This window comes from Rana temporaria, chromosome 9 (assembly GCF_905171775.1).
Source record: "Rana temporaria chromosome 9, aRanTem1.1, whole genome shotgun sequence".
NCBI classification, from domain to species: Eukaryota; Metazoa; Chordata; class Amphibia; order Anura; family Ranidae; genus Rana; species Rana temporaria.
The window spans coordinates 16,035,410-16,048,430 of record NC_053497.1 but is presented as its reverse complement, the minus strand read 5'-3'; positions in this window follow the sequence as shown (position 1 = coordinate 16,048,430).

Here is a 13,021-nt window from a genome sequence, read left to right as displayed (position 1 = left end):
AGAAAATCAATGCTGTGTTATTGCTAGTGACCGACTGTATTAAATATGTAATTTTTCGATTTCGGCCATGGTTACACTTTAACCTATGCACTGACCAATAATCCCAGTACACTGGGAACTGGTTACACCGCTCTGGAATATTATACCTTGTATATTGAGTATTATGTGCAGCCATTCAACAATCACTCAATTTTTTCCCCCAGTGTTAGCAGGTGTCAGCAATGTGCAATACCACTGATAACAATAGGTTGCACTGTACTGTATTTATTAGCCATGGAGTAGCCTGCAATTATTAATGACTCATAATAAAGCAAACAGTGTAGCAGTACAACATGACCAATCCTACGTTTTTTTATCTAAACAGTTCTGTTTTGTATTACTGAGCACCTAAGTCTGTAGGAAAAATTGTAAGAAAAATTGTGATAATTTAGGGTGCATTCACACCACGATTTTATCATCCTACTTGTTCTCACGATTCTTAGGTTTGAAATCGTACAAATCTGTATGGCAAAACGTATCCATTCACTTCCATTCATTAATGTAGGTCCCCAAGTGCATCCGATTTGATCCGCATCAGATTTGATACGATTTAAAATCGCATCAAAAATCGTGTTTGACCATGATTTTTGGTCCTGATTTGAAATCGTATTAAAATCGTGTCCAATTTTTTTTATATTGTGGTCAATCTAAATCGTAATAAATCAGATGACTGTGCGTTTTTATCCGATAAATCGTACCCAATTTTTTATTACACATGCGCACTAGACACTGGAACGAGCTAGAAACTTCAAGAATCTTCTTTTATGGCCATTGCCAGACATTATTTAAAATCAGGATCCGATTTTTTTTTGACATACGATTACATACGATTTTGTCATATACGATTCCATCCGATTTAACGGTCCGATTATCGGATGTAAAAATCGTGATGTGAACCTAGCCTTAGTTATCATTACATTTACTCTAAAAATAAAGTAAAGCTATTGTTACGCTGCACTAAACACAAGAGTAACTTGTCCAAGATAAAAGTTGGGTTCCACAATGACAACATGCAGGTTTACCTTGCTATTGCTGAAAGCGCTTAATGGGCTAAAGTCCGATCTATAAAAAAAGAAAAATTTGACAGGGTAGATATTTGGGACCCGCTATTTTTATATTGGGACAAATTAACAGGTTTGTTTTAATCATGTTGGCGTCCTTTTTTTCCCCACAAATAGAGCTTTCTTTTGGTGGTATTTGATCACCTCTGCGGTCTTTATTTTTTGCGCTATAAACAAAAATAGAGCGCCAATTTTGAAAAAATTCAATATTTTTTACTTTTTGCTATAATAAATATCCCCAAAAAATATATATAAAAAAAACTTTTTTTTTCCTCAGTTTAGGCCGATACGTATTCTTCTACATATTTTTAGTAAAAAAAAAAATCGCAATAAGCGTTTATCGATTGGTTTTGCACAAAATGTATAGCGTTTACAAAATAGGGGATAGTTTTATTGCATTTTTATTAATATTTTTTACTACTAATGGCGGCGATCAGCGATTTTTTTAGTGACTGCGACATTATGGCAGACACATCGGACACTTTTGACACATTTTTGGGACCATTGTCATTTTCACAGCAAAAAGTGCTATAAAAATGCACCGTTTACTGTGAAAATGACAATTGCAGTTTAGGAGTTAACCACTAGGGGGCGCTGTCGGGGTTAAGTGTGACCTCATATGTGTTTCTAACTGTAGGGGGTGGGCGGGGCTGGACGTATGATCATGGGCCCCTGGGCAAATGTATGCACCTACGCTTGTAGTTGATAGCGTTAAACATTTATTTATTCATTCTTTCGATAAAATTGATTTTAAAAAGCATGACTGGCCCGGCAAATCCTGGGGCAGTTGGCAAGTATGATATAACGCAAGACTACAATGGGGCCCCCCTGTACCTGGGGCCCCTGGGCAGTGCCCATGGGTGCCCATTTATAAAGACAGCCCTGGAGCCAACCTGCCCCAGTATGACGACAGTGGCTGGTCGGCAAGTTGTTAATAAAGGGTGCATTTTCTTGAGGGGGGGTGTTTTGACAGGTATGTGATTCCGCTCTGATCACCTAATTTCTCCTCCACCATTCACATTCAAAATGCGCAGCGCAGCTCACGCATGTGCAGTGGGGAGCCGGCTGTGAAATCACAAGCTATCACAGCCAGGTGCCCACAGTTAAGATACCAGCGCCGGGGACTGAAGACCGGTGGAAAAAAACGTTACGGGTGAGCATAGCGCTGGATTGAGTTGCACCAGATTTTGGATTATCAGGAGAGATAAACAGGTCAAAGGAATTTTTTCATCTCATGTACAAAGATCTCATAGATTCCACTCATGCATCCACTCCTCTGACTGGAAGCTAGGAGGACAGGGGTTCATTAACTGCTTGCCGATCAGCCGCCGCAGTTATACGGCGGCAGGTCGGCTCCCCTGCGCGAGAGCCCGTAGCTATACGTCGGCTCTCACGCAGGCCACTAGGGGCGCTTGCGCGCCCTCCGCTCTCCCCCGACTCCCTTGCGCGTGCCCGGCGGTCGCGATCGCCGCCGGACACACGCGATTGCTTGTAACAGAGCGAGGATCGGGGGATGTGTGTGTAAACACACAGCTCCCGGTCCTGTCAGGGAGAGAAATGATGATCTTCTGTTCATACAATGTATGAACAGAAGATCAGTCATTTCCCCATGTCATTCCACCCCCCCTACAGTTAGAACACACCCAGGGAAAATACTTAACCTCTTCCTCGCCCCCTAGTGTTAACCCCTTCACTGCCAGTGGCATTTTTATAGTAATCCAATGCATTTTTATAGCACTGATCGCTATAAAAATGCCAATGGTCCCAAAAATTTGTCAAAAGTGTCCGAAGTGTCCGCCATAATTTCACAGTACCGAAAAAAAAACCGCTGATCGCCGCCATTACTAGTAAAAAATAAATATTGGGCCCTGCCAACACCACACCCCCCCCCCCTCTATCCCCCACGCTCTTCCCTATCCTCCTCTCTCTTTTCTCTCTCTTTCCTCCTCTCCCTATTTTCTCTAACCTAGATTGTCTTTAAAAAAAAAAAAAAAAAAAACCACGGGGACTGGTCTGGGCGGCCCGCGATACCACAGATGGTACTGTCCATCCACACAGGGTGTCCATGTTGAGGGGCGCCTGTGTTAAACCCAGTGGGGGATATCCCCCTATGTGAAAGCCCTCATCAGGGAAAGCGTGGTCGGTCGACCTTGGTGGAGTACCTTTTAAAGGGATGACGAAACGCTGTGGATTTCGAGACGCACGTGTTATATCTCTGTCTGTTAATGTTCCCTTGCAATGTGATTGTTATGTTTTATCGGACTGTTCCGATCTGCTGATGTTGTTGCTGCGGCCCGTGCATGGGCCAGTTTCCCTGACATAAATAAAAAAAAAAAAAATATTAATAAAAATGCCATAAAAATACCCCCTATTTTTTAAAAAGCTATAACTTTTGCGCAAACCAATCAATAAACGCTTATTGCGATTTTTTTTTTACGAAAAATATGTAGAAGAATACGTATCGGCCTAAACTGAGAAAAAAAATGTTTTTTATATATATTTTTGGGGTATATTTTTTATAGCAAAAAGTAAAAAATAATCAATTTTTTTTAAAATTGTCGCTCTATTTTTGTTTATAGCCCAAAAACGAAAAACCGCAGAGGTGATCAAATACCACCAAAAGAAAGCTCTATTTGTGGGGAAAAAGGGACGCCAATTTTGTTTGGGAGCCACGTCGCACGACCGCGCAATTGTCAGTTAAAAACGACGCAGTGCCGAATCGCATAAAGTACTCTGGTCTTTGACCAGCAATATGGTCCGGGGGTTAAGTGGTTAATTGTTTAGAGATGGTACATGTTTATGCAGTTCCTACTCTGTTCTCTGGTTTAAACAAAACTACGGGAGGATAGATCGTAATTGTACGCGAACAATGAATGCAAGTCGAAAAAAATGAAGCAATCCCTTACAAGAAACTGTACATTAGAACAAGATATGCGCTCGTTTAAACAGAACCAAGTGGGTGGGATGACTAAAAGGGAGTTAAGAAGTTGCTTACTGGCAGATGCGCCACCCAAATATAAAACAGCTGTGGACCTACCATGCTTAGTATGTGGGTGTGACAGATGTATTGCCATGGAAACTTCCCTTATTTCCACATCTAACCGCACACCTTTCAAATACATCATTTAGGTAAGACATGCGTTATAGCAAGACAGATAAATTGATACAAACTATTACAGTCACTGTCTGGAATATATGTGAACTATAAAGAGATAACATGTCGGGGATTTCACATGAACATATAATCTTGGGACAGCCTGAATTTTACCTGTATGACCACCCAAATGGAAATGTACAATGAAACACAATGATCTAATCTGATTAGCTTTTTTTTTAACTATGTTTATAAATAATACATTTTAACTATTTTTATTCTATTATTATCTGTTGGCATTGTCATAATCCCACCCCAATACTCTTTCAATATTTGACTTTTTGGGATGAGGTGCCAGATGCTCCATGTGTACCTATGTTGGATGAAATTTATATATATATACACACACACACACACACATATACACACACAGGTGATACTCGAAAAATTTGAATATCGTTCAAAAGTTCATTTATTTCACTAATGCAACTTAAAAGGTGAAACTAATATATGAGAGAGACTCATTACATGCAAAGCAAGATAGTTCAAGCCGTGATTTGTCATAATTGTGATGATTATGGCTTACAGCTCATGAAAACCCCAAATCCACAATCTCAGAAAAATAGAATATTACATGCAATCAATAAAACAAGGATTGTACATAGAACAGTATCGGACCTTTGAAAAGTATAAGGCCCCGTACACACGAGAGGATCCATCCGCTGGAATTGATCCGCGGACCGGCTCCAGCGCATAGATCCCCTGGTGTGTACAATCCAGCGGATCTGTTTCCGCGGATTTTTATCCCCTGTGATGGATTTCAAGCGGATAAAAATTTGAAGACATGCTTTAAAATCTATCCGCTTGAATCCATCCCAACAGATTGATCCGCTGGTCTGTACAGACTCACCGGATCAATCCGTCCGAATGGATCCCCCGCATGCGTCGTAATGATTCGTCGCATGTGTGGAATTCCTTATATGACAGCGTCGCGATCATCGCGGCGACACGTCATCGCGATGGGATTTCGGCGTGGATTTCGATCCGATGGTGAGTACACTCCATCGGATCCAAATCCGCGGAAATCCTCGAGAGGATTTATCCGCGGAAACGGTCCGGTGGACCGTATCCGCGGATAAATCCTCTCGTGTGTACTAGGCCTAAGCATGCATATGTACTCGGTACTTGGTTTGGGCCCCTTTTGGAAGCGATCAGCCTGTGGCACTGCTGAGGTGTTATGGAAGACCAGGATGCTTCAATAGCGGCCTTCAGCTCTTCTGCATTGTTTGGTCTCATGTCTCTCATCTTTCTATTGGCAATGCCCCATAGATTTTCTATGGGGTTCAGGTCAGGCGAGTTTGCTGGCCAATCGAGCACAGTAATCACATGTAGGTAGATTCAGAAAGAGTTAGGCCGGCTTATCAGTAGATAAGCCGACCTAACTCAGAATCTACGCTGACTTATGTTTAAGTGTATTCTCAATCAGAGATACACTTAAACATATCTAAGATACGACGGCTTGCGCCGTCCTATCTTAGGTTGCAATATTTCAGATGGCCGCTAGGTGGCACTTCCATTGCGGTCGGCGTAGAATATGTAAATGAGTAGATACGCCGATTCACGAACGTACGCCCGGCCGACGCAGTACTTTTACGCCGTTTACGTAAGAGATAGGCCGCGTGAAGTTAGAGCTAGGCCCTAGTTGGAATAGTAATGTTAAGTATGGCCGCCGTTCCCACGTCGAAATTCGAATTTTTTACGTTGTTTGCGTAAGTCGTCCGTGAATCGGGATTTACGTCGTTTATCTTGCTTTGCATGTAATGAGTCTATCTCATATATTAGTTTCACCTTTTCAAGTTGCATTAGTGAAATAAATGAACTTTTGCACGATATTCTAATTTTTCGAGTTCCACCTGTATATAAAAAGAGATAATCTAACAGATGTAAAGGTTAATAAAACATCACCTTTGCACTTTTTAGGCAAATCATAAATTCTAAGGAAGAGCAGCAGTTATCACATATGCACGTTGCCTTTAACGCTGCAAAGTCCAAAAGGCTGGAAGTTGGCACTTCCACTTTGCTTATCATGGCACCATTCCCCATTCTTGTTACACCACTCAATGAATCATTGATCCGGAAATATAAAAATATAATGCAGGTTGGCAGTTCCATCTGCACTGGCTACAGGGAACAGAGAAGTAAGGATATTCAAATACAAGTTGGTAATGGCAGTTTCAATACCTTCTATACCCACTTGCTGACCGCTGCACACACATATACGTCGGCAGAATGTCACAGGCAGGCAAATGGGCGCACAGGCACGTCCCTTTGAATTTGCAGTCTTGCGTGTGCGCGCCATCGCACGCCTCGGGAGTGTGCCAGTGGGTCACGCGAACTCAATGTTCGCCAGCGGCCCTTGATCGGGAGACCGAGAGGCAGAACGGGGAGATGTAAACAAGGCATTTCCCTGGTCTGCCTAGTGACATGACAGGGATCTACTGCTCTGTCATCGGGAGCAGTGATCGCTGTCATGTCACTGGTACCCCACACTCCGCACAGTTAGAATCACTCTCTAGGACACACTTAAAACGGGGTTCCACCCACGATTTTTTTTTTTCAGTCAGCAGCTACAAACACTTTGAAGAGGAAGTAAACCCTCAAACTTTTTTTTTTTTCTTAAAACCCTGCAAGAGAAAGTCATAATGTATGCTATGCATACTAGCTCATTATGATTGACTTACCTGAGATCGAAGCCCCCTGAAGTTCTCCTCGGTCCCCTCCGCCACCATGTCTCCTCCGATCTTTCTCCTTGTATCGCCGCTCGGGCGCTGTGACTGGCAGGATCGGGCGATGACGTCACTCCTGCCCACGGCGCGGGATCGGCAGATCCCTGCACATGTGTGGGATTACGGCATTAACCCCAGTCGCACTCTGCGATCCTCCGACCAAAATCTAGTCCAAATCCCTAAAACCAGATACAAGTCCAAAGGAGAAAGAAGATTAGCTGTCCAAGGCCCTCGGCTTTGGAACACTTTACCAACCTCCATTCGGTTGGAGGAGAACCACCTGGTCTTTAGGAGAAAGATCAAAACCCATCTCTTTTAAGGTCCAAAAGGAGAACTGGCCAAACAAGCGCCCAGAGACGATTTAGTTCGCATGTGTAGCGCTATATAAGTTTTTCACTCACTCACTCACTCACTCACTCAACCCCCTATTATCCTTTTCACAAAAATGGCACGCTCAGTGCGCCTGTGCCGTTGTCTGTGCATGCGCTGTAGACATCGGTGCAGTTCTTACTGCAAATATCTCCTTAACCGTGTGGGTTAAGGAGATAGTTCTTGCACCTACAGGTAAGCCTTAATCTAGGCTTACCTGTAGGTGCAAGTTGTAAGGAGGGGTTTACAACCACTTTAATAAGGACACTTACCTGTTTTAGGCGCCCGCAATGTCGACCCCCCGAGGTCGATCCCTCGATCGTGGCAGGTCCCAGCACCGCCATCCTCACTAAGGGAAACAGACAGTGGAGCCTTGCGGCTTTACTGCCCGTTTCCTACTGCGCATGAAGAGGTGTACTGGGTCAAAAACGATGTTTAGGTACAAGTCAAAGTAGCCTCAACATGAATGGCAGGACCCAAGATTTCCTAGCAGAACATTGCCCAAAGCATCACACTGCCTCTGTTGGCTTGCCTTATTCCTATACTGCATTCTGGTGCCATCTCTTCCCCAGGTAAGCGATGCATAAACACCTGGCCATCCACATGATTTAAAACGAAACGTAATTCATTGGATCAGGCTACCTTCTTCTATTGCTCCGTGGTTCAGTTCTGATGTTCATGTGCCCATTATAGGTGCTTTTGGCTGTGGACACCGGTTAGCATGGGCACCCTGAATGATTGGTGGCTATACAGCCCCATATACAACATACTGCATTGCCCATTTTTTTTGCTTTCAACACATGAACAACATTTGCTTGCTGCTGTCGAATATATCCCACCAACTTTCAGATGCCATTGTAATGTGATAATCAATGTTATTCACTTTACCTATCACTGATCTTGATGTTATGGCTGATCGGTGTTTATATCATGTCAGAGACTTGCCTGTCTTCACTACTTTAAGTGCTCAGAGATACAGTAAAAAAATGACAATCTACCAATCTCGATATTTCACATGGGCAGCAATCAAATGTGTATCAGCTACCTGCACACACTGCCAACTGTCAACTCGGGTACGTGTAAGGGAATAGTGACTGGAACGCACCAAAAACCGATGTTGGCCCTAATAAACTAGTGTGGGATGTGCCTGCAGTACTCCTCTCCAGTCTCCCTCCATAGGCACCGAGGAGAAGCACTGACCGTCACACATGCCTGAGGGTGGCTTTAATTGTGCCTGCATGCTTGACCACCCTCTAGTGTCCATGATCAGCTGTATATCTACTATGAATAGATATTAAGTGGTTACATATCGTCTTCCTGCATTGCGCTTTCTGTGCCAGAAGCAGTTGAGTCAAACACAACTCTTTTTGTAATGTACAACAGTGAACAGCACATGGCCAGCGAGCATTTCCCAACAGTACGCTCTGCCATGCTGACCCGATACATACTGTCTGTATGATACACCAGCAGCTTCATGTACAATGCAGAAAATACAGGATGAATTATTCCGTCTAGAATCAGGAAATTACAAAACAAGGATGCATTATTTCACAACCTCGAACATGGTGTGACTTTTAAGAAAAGGATCTGCTGTTCCCAACAAGCCGATGTCTTACACAATGCTTTGTTCCCAACTCACCAAATCCCAAATGGACGCTTCCCTTAAAGGACCAATCAACTTAATAAAAAAAACAGTTTGAATATTAAAAAGGGCCACCAAAACATTAAAGCAATTTACCGTATTTTCCGGCGTATAAGACGACTTTTTAACCCCTGAAATTCTTCTTAAAAGTCGGGGGTCGTCTGATACGCCGGTAACCTAACATGCAGACTGCGGCCGTCCATTTTTCAAAAGTCACGCCTCCTCCTTCTGCTGTCCGAGACCGAGAGGGCCTCCGTGATAGGCGAACACTGAACACAGTGTCTCCTGGGAAGCTGAGTGTTCCGCCTATCACAGAACAGCAGAAGGAGGAGGCGCGGCTTTTGAAAAAATGGACGGCCGCGGTCTGACAGATACTGCATGTCTTAGGATAAGGTAAGGGATCGTCAAGACATGCAGTGACACAGTGAGGCATGTAATGGGGCACAGTGAGTCTGGCATGTAATGGCACAGTGAGGCATGTAGTGGCACAGTCTGGCATGTAGTGGCACAGTGAGGCATGTAGTGGCACAGTCTGGCATGTAATGGCACAGTGAGGCATGTAGTGGCACAGTCTGGCATGTAATGGTGGCACAGTCTGGCATGTAATGGCACAGTGAGGCATGTAGTGGCACAGTCTGGCATGTAATGGTGGCACAGTCTGGCATGTAATGGTGGCACAGTCTGGCATGTAATGGTGGCACAGTCTGGTATGTAATGGTGGCACAGTGAGGCGAGGCATGACTAGTAGGAAGGGGGTCATCTTATACGGCGAGCATATCCCAAAACCAACATTTAAGCTGGAAAATTAGGGGGTCGTCTTATACGCCGGCAAATACGGTAAATTGTTAAAGCGGAGCTCCACCCTAAAGTGGAGTCCCGCTGATCGGAACCCTCCCCCCCTCCGGTGTCACATTTGACACCTTTCAGGGGGAGGGGGGTGCAGACACCTGTCTAAAGACAGGTATTTGCACCCACTTCCGGCCACACGATACGGGCGAAAGACGGGCATTCCGTCACATCCCGTCTGTCGCCCGTTGTGTGCTGGGAACACTCGGCTCCCAGCACACAGCGTGTGAGCCAATCGGCGGGCGCAGCGCGACTCGCGCATGCGCCGTAGGGAACCGGGCAGTGAAGCCGCAGCGCTTCACTTCCTGGTTCCCTCAGCGTGGATGGCGGGGGGAGCAGCAGAGTGACGAGCGATCGCTCGTGCTCTGCTGCGATCGGCGCTGGACTCCAGGACAGGTAAGTGTCCTAATATTAAAAGTCAGCAGCTGCAGTATTTGTAGCTGCTGACTTTTAATATTTTGTTCCCATGGCACATCCGCTTTAAGTGTAGATTCATTTGATGAAAGTTTTGAATATAAAAAGTCATCTACTTACATAGCTCCCAACCCTGATTTTGAGGGACTGTCCCTGATTTGGAGCAAAGTCCCTCTGTCCCTCTTTATTTGTCCCTCATTTTGCTCTGATCTATATAGATGTATATAAAATGCACTGTTTATCTTTCAAAAAGTGTTTCCCAGTGCTAAACCTTTCATTCAATTTCTAAATTGCTGCTTTTGTCAATTTTAAAAGCCGATATAAAGGAATATTAGTGGTAATAAAACAGTTGTGGATTTAATTAACCCTTTATTGGGTTATGTCCCCTTTAAGTGGCGTGGCAGAGGAGGGCGTGTTCTATGCCTACATACATTTACTAGTAGGTTTCCCTCATTGCCATCTCAAAATGTTGGGAGATAAGTATTTACTAGTGGCCCTGCCATCCAGGAAACCTTGTAACAGTTTTTGGCTGGGTTCACAATATTTCTTTGCGGTAACACACTTGCTACCACATTGCCCAGTAAAGCATGTTACATTGCACTGAGGCAAGGCTTCTTAGGCACATTGGTATGCTGTGATGCCTATCATTTTGATTACTCTGGTCGTTATTACAGCTTACGTCAGGGGTGCCCAACCAGTGGCCCGGGTGCCACATGTGGCCCGCAGAGCCCTCTGACATGGCCCGCGACCTCCTGCTCTGGGATGGAATAGAATAGAATACCATTATTAAAGGTAGGTTTATTACTAAAATCACAGTGTATATATGGGCATATCTGTTCTGCAGTGATTACTGGGCTGCTTTCAAACTGACCTGCAGATGCAGAGCAGTGCTCCTGCAGGTTACCTGCACTGAGCCATAGACTTCTGTTATTACCTCTGAGTTTGGTGAGCTTTCTGAAAGTGCACCAAACCTGCAGAATATAATACAAGTCTATTGCAAAGTGCAGGAAAGCCAAAGGTACACTGCGTTGGTAAACCGCAGCGCATCAGTGTAAAAGAAGCCTTGGGCCCCTTTCACACGGTCAGTCCAACCCACTTGGACCCTCCATTCACCTCTAAGAAGTGGCAGCTGTAAACTGATTTGTGTCCTACCTCCAATCCGATCTGCTAAAAAATAAATATATAAAATATGCAGAACAGACATGGACCTGCCATACGCCCTCTATGTTTATTGTGACCCGCAGCCGATTACCAAGTCGCTTAAGTGGCCCTCACGCTTCAAAAGGTTGGGCACCCCTGGCTTACATGAATTATCATCATTACACAGGATTTATATAGTGCCAATAGTTTTTTGCAGCGCGTTACAATGTAACGGGGGTACAAAAGTAAAGTTAAATATCTGATGGAGGTGACTCAGGTACAGTTCTTAGGTGGAGATATGGTAGGCTTCCCTGAATAAATGATAAAACCGAGGAGTAAATAAGTTGTTTTCAGGTACCACTACTCAGGGAGGAGCAAATTCTGGAGATGTTGCAGAGGTTAAGGCGGCAAGATTTAAATAAATAGTGATTGGATGTGGGGGCTGAAGGAGAGGTCAGAGTCTAGGATTACACCCAGCACCTTGGCACGTGTGGAGGGACCAATGGTTGTGCCGTTGATCTCAATGGTAAAGTCATTGGAAGGGGATCCGGTAGGAGGAAATATTACAAGCTCAGTTTTAGAAAGATTGAGTTTAAGGAAGTGGTGTGACATCCATACCGATATGTCACTCAGTAAGGCTGTGACACATGAGGAGATTGAGGGGGTAAGTTCAAGAGTGGAGAGATAGCTCTGAATGTTGTCAGCATAGAGGTGGTATTGGAAACCATGGGGAGATTATCAACTGGCCCAGGGAAGAGGTATAGAGAGAGAATAGGAAGGGCCCAAGGATGAAGCCTTGAGGTACCCAACAGGAAGAGGAAGAGGAGTGGTGGAGATGGTGTTGTATGTATATCTATCTATTGGCAGGTTGGTTCTACTGAAGTTGATGCATTGATCGAATTCAGTAGAAACAGCCGTCTGGTTTTAGTTCACCAGATCACCGTATTCTGCTGATGGAGAAGGCTCTTTGTGCCCCCCCCCCCCCCCCCAGGAGAACACAATGGCGCTGCAGGAAGGTTTCCCCCATCAACACTGACTGTGTTAATCAGGGGAATCAAGCAATTTTCTGTCTAATGCCGCGTACACATGATCGGAGATTCCGACATCAAAACCGTGGATTTTTTTTCCAACGGATTGTTCGCTCAAACTTGTCTTGCATACACACGGTCACACAAATGTTGTAGGAAATTCCAAACGTCAAGAACACGGTCACGTACAACACTACGACGAGCCAAGAAAAATTTAATGATTCCGAGCATGCGTCGAATTGATTCCGAGCATGCGTAGGATTTTTGTGCGTCGGAATTGGCTACAGACGATTTGTATTTCCGACAAGAACTTTTGGTGTCGGAAAAATTGAGAATCAGCTCAAATTCCGACAGCGAATGTCCGATGGAGCCTACACACCGTGGGGCAGATTCAGATAGATCAGCGGATCTTTAGATCCGCGAAATCTATCTGATTTATGATCCGCCGGCGCAAGTTTGAGAGGCTAGTGCTGTATTCAGAAAGCACTTACCTCAAAACTTGCGGCGGCGTATCGTAAATCCCCCGGCGGAATTAAAATTCCACGGCTAGGGGGAGTGTAGTATTTAAATCAGGCGCGTCCCCGCGCCGATTTAACTGCGCA